The sequence below is a fragment of the Gossypium arboreum genome, chromosome 10, assembly GCF_025698485.1.
Source record: "Gossypium arboreum isolate Shixiya-1 chromosome 10, ASM2569848v2, whole genome shotgun sequence".
NCBI lineage: Eukaryota > Viridiplantae > Streptophyta > Magnoliopsida > Malvales > Malvaceae > Gossypium > Gossypium arboreum.
The window spans coordinates 35,862,627-35,868,656 of record NC_069079.1 but is presented as its reverse complement, the minus strand read 5'-3'; the positions used below and the strand labels follow the sequence as shown (position 1 = coordinate 35,868,656).

The 6,030-nt window shown below is 35.3% G+C and overlaps 1 non-coding gene across 1 annotated transcript; it reads left to right on the top strand.

Annotated features, from left to right (window-relative positions):
* The first annotated feature begins 354 nt into the window (after nucleotides 1–354).
* LOC128282955 (small nucleolar RNA R71) lies at nucleotides 355–461 on the top strand. The gene has a single exon (XR_008273303.1). It is a non-coding gene; the product is annotated as a small nucleolar RNA R71 (small nucleolar RNA).
* The last annotated feature ends 5,569 nt before the right edge of the window (nucleotides 462–6,030 follow it).

Here is a 6,030-nt window from a genome sequence, read left to right as displayed (position 1 = left end):
AAAAGTCAACTTGCTTATGCCCTACGTTAGACTTGAAGGGTTAATATTTTGGGTTAATCATCCCCGCTCCATTTGCGTCGCATTGCATCACCAGATTTATCTCCTTAGAAAAATTCAAAACATCAAATTTTTTATTCAGTGTATCCACTTGACTTGCCAACATAGCAGGATGCTTTCATCAGTTTTGTTCTCATGATTTGCTACTGATAGTTATTCAGCGTTATTTTCTCAATAAAGTCTTGAGATTCCTCGGGTGCTTTATTATTTAGTGTTTCATCAACTACTGCATCAATTAATTTTTGAGTTGAGGGATTCAAACCATTGTAAAAGAATTGAACTTATAACCACAAAAGTAAATCATGATGAGGGTACCTTCTAAAAAGATCTTTAAATCTCTCCCATGCATCATGCAATGTCTCCATATAAAATTGAACAAAAGAGGATATGTCGTTTCTCAACTTAGTTGTTTTGGCCAGTTGGAAGTACTTCAACAAAAAAATTCCATTCATGTTATCCCAAGTTGTGATAAAATCTCATGTAAGTGAATTCAACCACTGTTTTTCCTTACTCCTCAAAAAGAATGGGAACAATCATAATGGTATAGCATCTTCAGAAACACCATTTATCTTCAATGAGTCAAAAATCTCTAAAAAGTTAGCCAAATGAGTATTCAGATCACCATATTGTAAACCATCAAACTAGACATACTGTTGTACCATATAAATTGTGTTCGGTTTCAGCTCAAATTTGTTTGAGCAATGGTAGGTCTCACAAAACTTGATTCAATCCCAATCAGAGTAAGCTTAACATAATCATACATAATACGATGAGCATGACCTGCAGGAGGTAGCTAATTATTTTGATTATCACTCATCTCTACAATAATATCCTTTTCCTCTTGAACGTCTACTATATTCTACTAATATTGCCTTGCTTCTCGAACCTCCCTATGATTTCTATGAGCAGTGTTTTCAATCTCACTATCAAAAAGTAATGGATCCAACGGGTGTCCTCTAGTCATAAACCAAAAGAACTCGCCACAAGCAAACAAATGAAAAATTAGAATGTAAAAATTAAATTAAAATAAAAATAAAAAATGGTTAAATTAATAGAAATAAGGTTTTACTAATATTTCAATCCCTAACAGCGGTGCCAAAAACTTCATGCAATCATAAATTAATTAAAAATCTAACTAAGGTAAGTGCACCTATCAATTAATAGTATAGCTATGGTAAGCACGGATATCATTCCCACGAGGACTAAAAGTACTAACAATTTTCGTCTTTCTATTATTTAACCGATAAATTAGAGTGATTGATTAAAACTAAAATTAACTAAAAAACACGGTAAAGAATAAATCAGAAAAATAAACAATTAACAACTAAAGAGTGAGACAATATCCAGGAAAGAAAATACACCTAGATTTCATTTATCATTATCAATCTGAATTAAACAGTTTCTCCACTTAGTATCATGATCTGTAAAAATCCCTAAATTATGCTAATATCTCTCTTCAAGACAAAAAAACAACTGGCTCTAGTTTAATTAATTGAAATTTCTTTCTAAATAAAACCCCTATTGTCGCATTAATTCGATCTTTGAATCCCTCTATTAGATTTGATTCTGATCTGGTAGATTTATATCGTCCTATTTCTAGGATTGCATGCAACTCGACTCAATTATACTAAATCTACTTTTTAACAGGGTTTATTCCTCCTCTGATTTAAGCACATCAAACATGGATTAATAGCCTAGAAATATTAAACCAATGATTAAGTGCACATAATTGAGAACATGATCTAAGTATTTCTTGCGTAAAACAGAAATCAAAAGACAAAATTCATCATAGGGTTCATCTACCTTGGATATTCGGAAAGTTAGTTCATAATCGAAAATAAAAACATCCAAAAGATAGTGTAACCATAAAAACCAAAGAAACTCAAAATAATCTTCAAATAAATCAAAAGGAGATCTTCAATCTTGGTGGAAGCTCTACAATCCACTTTAATAGTGTTTTCCAAGTTGTTTTCTTGTGTATTCTATGACCACTCACTCCCCTCTTCTTATATCTGGTATATATAGGTCTCAGAATGCCCGAAAAACTTAAAAATTGTGTTTCTCCAAGTGTTTGGAGTACAATTTGCGATTTTCACACGGTCTAGCACACGATTGTGTGCCTAGCCTGTGTGGCCCCTATACCTTGCTCTGATTTTTTGGTTTTCTCTCGTTTTTCACTCCTTTTGCTCTCAAATGCTCTCCTATATAAAACATGAATGTAAAGGATTAGGAGCATAAAATTAACCATTTTACATCAAATAATCATCAAAAACTACATTAAGAACTAGATTAAAACATTTCACTTTTAGCACTTATAAAATATCCTCACACTTAAACGTTTGCTTGTCCTCAAGCAAAATCATCAACTGTAACGCCCTAAAAATTTGACAAATTTGTTTCTGTAAATAATTGACCCAAGTGTGTATCTACTTCAGTGGTTAAGTATTCTAGGTGTGTGTGGGAGGTCCCAAGTTCAAGCCTTGCATTTGGAAAATTTTGGCTTTTTCTGAATTGGTCTGCTAGTCTGGTGGTTATGCGGAGTGTTATTGTATTGGAGGTCCTGTGTTCGAAACTCTATGTGAGCGTATTGTTAAAACTTTTGCTTGGCTTTAGGAGAGTGTTTTGGTTGCATGGGGATTCTAGGTACAGTGTTTTATGGAGACATTTGAGGGATATGGAGAAGTTATGAGATTTATGTAACAACCTGATTTTGGGGCTAGTCAGAGCAGTGGTTTCGAGACCACAAATTTGAAGTCGGGAAAATTATTTTATTATTAATTTTAGATTCATAGCATGTTTATAGTAGTGTATGAAAAGTTTGGTAAGTTAATTCTGACGTTTGTGAGCCCAATTGCGAAAAAGGACTAAATTGCATAAAGTGCCAAAGTCCTAATCTGATAGTTAAGGGTGTTAAATTCCCATAAATACTAAATTAGGGGCCTTTAAAGAGCAATTAGACCCTTAGAGTATAGGGTGGCCGGCCATAGGAGACAAATTGATGAGAAAGTCAAAATTAGGTGGTGTTTGGTCACCAATTTTGACTAGTTTTAAATAAAATAAACAAAAAAAGACTTCATTTTTTTTACTCTTTCTTCTTCCACTGAAAAGTTGGTCATTAAAAAGGGTTTTTAAGCTTGAAAATTCCAGCAACACTAAGCCTTCACAAGTAAGTGATTTTCATGACTTTTCTTAATGATTTTTACATTTTTGGACCCTTTGAAGCATAAGCTTCCAAATGAGGGTACTATTTTGCAAAGTGATTAAGAATTTAAAGTTTTTGCCATGAAAGGATTTGTGATGTTGCTGAGTTTTTATGAAAGAAAATGAGTCTTGGTTGTATTATAAACAACTATTGAAAAATGTGTTGGCATGAAAACACCTAAAGGGGACTATTTTGCATAAGTTGTAAAATAGATGATAAATGTATGAAATATTGGAAATTTGGGGTTTCTATAAGAGAAAAATGATCTCGGCTAGGCTTAAGATATGAATAAATTTGATAAAAATTGAATTTCAGGCTTAGGGGTAAAATGGTCATTAGATTGGTCATTTTACCAAAGCTGTGAATTGTCAAATGCTAAATCCTATTTAATGACTAAATAAATACATTTTTCTATTATAGATTAAGAAATACCGAATTCGAACCTAGATCGGGGGAAAGCCAAGCAAATCGACTAAATCAACTAGTCGCCACATTTTGTAATTCGAGGTAAGTTGTATGTAAATAATACAACTACATTGCTAATGTATGTGTTGAATTGTATTTGAATTATTATAGCATGAATTGCTTGATTGTGGAATCGAGAAAGTATGATGATAATAGAAATAGTAGAGTTCCTGTTTGAACCTAGGAAATAAATTGGATATTCACGCCATGACATATAGGTTATCGTGGGTTAGTGTAAGACATGTCTGGAACATGCATCGGCCACATTATGAGAGTTAGTGTAAGACCATGTCTAGGACATGGAATCGGCATCAAGACGAGTGCTAGTGTAAGACATGTTTGGGACATGCATCGGCTACGAGATGATAGTTAGTGTAAGACCATGTCCAGAACATGGCATCGACTTGAGATATGAGCCAGTGTAAGACCATGTCTGGGACACGGCATCGACACCCTACCCCATGTTTGAGGCTTATGGAATATCCAGTAAAATTTCGAATGGTTTAACAGTAAGAGATACAGTTTAAGCTATTGAGTAAGGTATAACCGTGTTGTGAGTGGTATAGGTACCTATTTGAAATGTATGAGATATGAGTTCGATATATGCTATGATATTTATATGGATATTGATGAGTTAAGTTATGCTTATGCCCACTTTTGTGTTACGAGCATGTTGCTGAAGGGTAAAATTGTTGTTGTATATTTATTTATGTGCAACTTACTAAGCTTTATGCCTACTCCCTCTCCTTTCCTTTTTCTTATAGTGCCACCTAATTAACTTGAGGATCCTCGAACGTCAGAGGCAACGATCAAACTATCAGCCGGAGCACTCGGTATAGTTAGACTATTTTTTTTTTAGAATGGCATGTATAGGGTTAGACTTTAATGTTTTGAGTTTTTAAAAATTGGCAAAATGTGTTGGCATGGGTGATTACCCTACATTTTGTATTAAGCCTCAAATGATGGCTAATATTCATTTTGATATATGTAAACGATGTTATTTTCATGGATGAGTAAAATGTATAAATGAAATGTTGTCTATTGTGGCAGATTTGGTTGCATGAAATAGTTTTGTATTGGTTTTGGTTGCTATTGTGTAGGTTGTGTAAGTAGGGGTTGTAAAGAGGCTTGGTAAATAGCCTTATATTGTCCACATGGGTAGACACATGAGCGTGTGTCTAGGCCGTGTGTGACACATGGCCAGCCCCATGGGCGTGTTGTCCGGCCGTGTGTCCCCTGCACGTAAAATTTGCAAGTCAGTATGCATGATAGTAAACGCATGGGCAGAGACACGCCCATGTGTCTCAACCATGTAAAGGGCACGACCTAGCACACGAGCGTGTGCCTTGGCCATGTGACCCTTAAGAATTGCTGATGTCAGAAACAGAATGTCCAAGTTTTTGCACACTGGCTAGGACACAGGCGTGTGTCAAGTCATGTGAAAACCCCTGTAGGTGTAAACTTAGAATTAATTCCACACGGGTGAAGGACACGGGTGTGTCCCTATATTACGTAGGCTGTGTGAGCCACATGGACCAATAGCACGACCATGTCAAAGTAGTCACACGGGCGTGTTGCCCCTCTCATACGGGCGTGTGCCCTTATGTCAAGTGTCATTTTTTAAAAGTTGACTAAAGAACCCGAGTTGGTTCCGAACGATTTTCGATGTGTGTTTTGGGCCTCGTAAGCCCATATTAAGGATATGTTGATAAGTTTGGGGAAGTTTTAAATTTGTCTCAGTCTTGGAAACTCGAAAATGGTCATAAGCATGAGTTTAAGTTAGGTAACACCTTGTATTCTGTCCCGACGTAGGATACGGGTATGAAGTGTTACAATTTATCTCCATCATCTTTTCTTTTTTCAAAAATTTTGGTCCTTTTTCCAAAAATTTCTGAAGTTATTCTCTGCTATCCTGCTGAATTTCTCCCTTAGGCTTCCCTCTTTTCCTTTTCTTCTTGTTCTCTACTTCATCTTTTTGTTTAACAACGAGTTTTACCCTTGTACGGAATAGGTAAGCCTTCTAATTCTATTCATTGTAATGGGTATTTAGTAATCGATTTAGAATCTGACTTTTATTACGATTGATGTCGTGAGTAGTGAGCTCGTTGCTTCAGTTTAGTAAGAATTAATGAAGGGTCCTCATCGGTGGTAAGTCGGGTTTCAGTTGTTTCTTTGGATGAATTTTGAAATCAATTGCTTAATCAGAGTTTGGCATACTATATTTAGGTTTTGGAGTGCTTGGGATTGTGTTTGTTACAAAATCGTATCAGGTGTGTACTCAGAAACACAGAAAGCATGAATCGGCG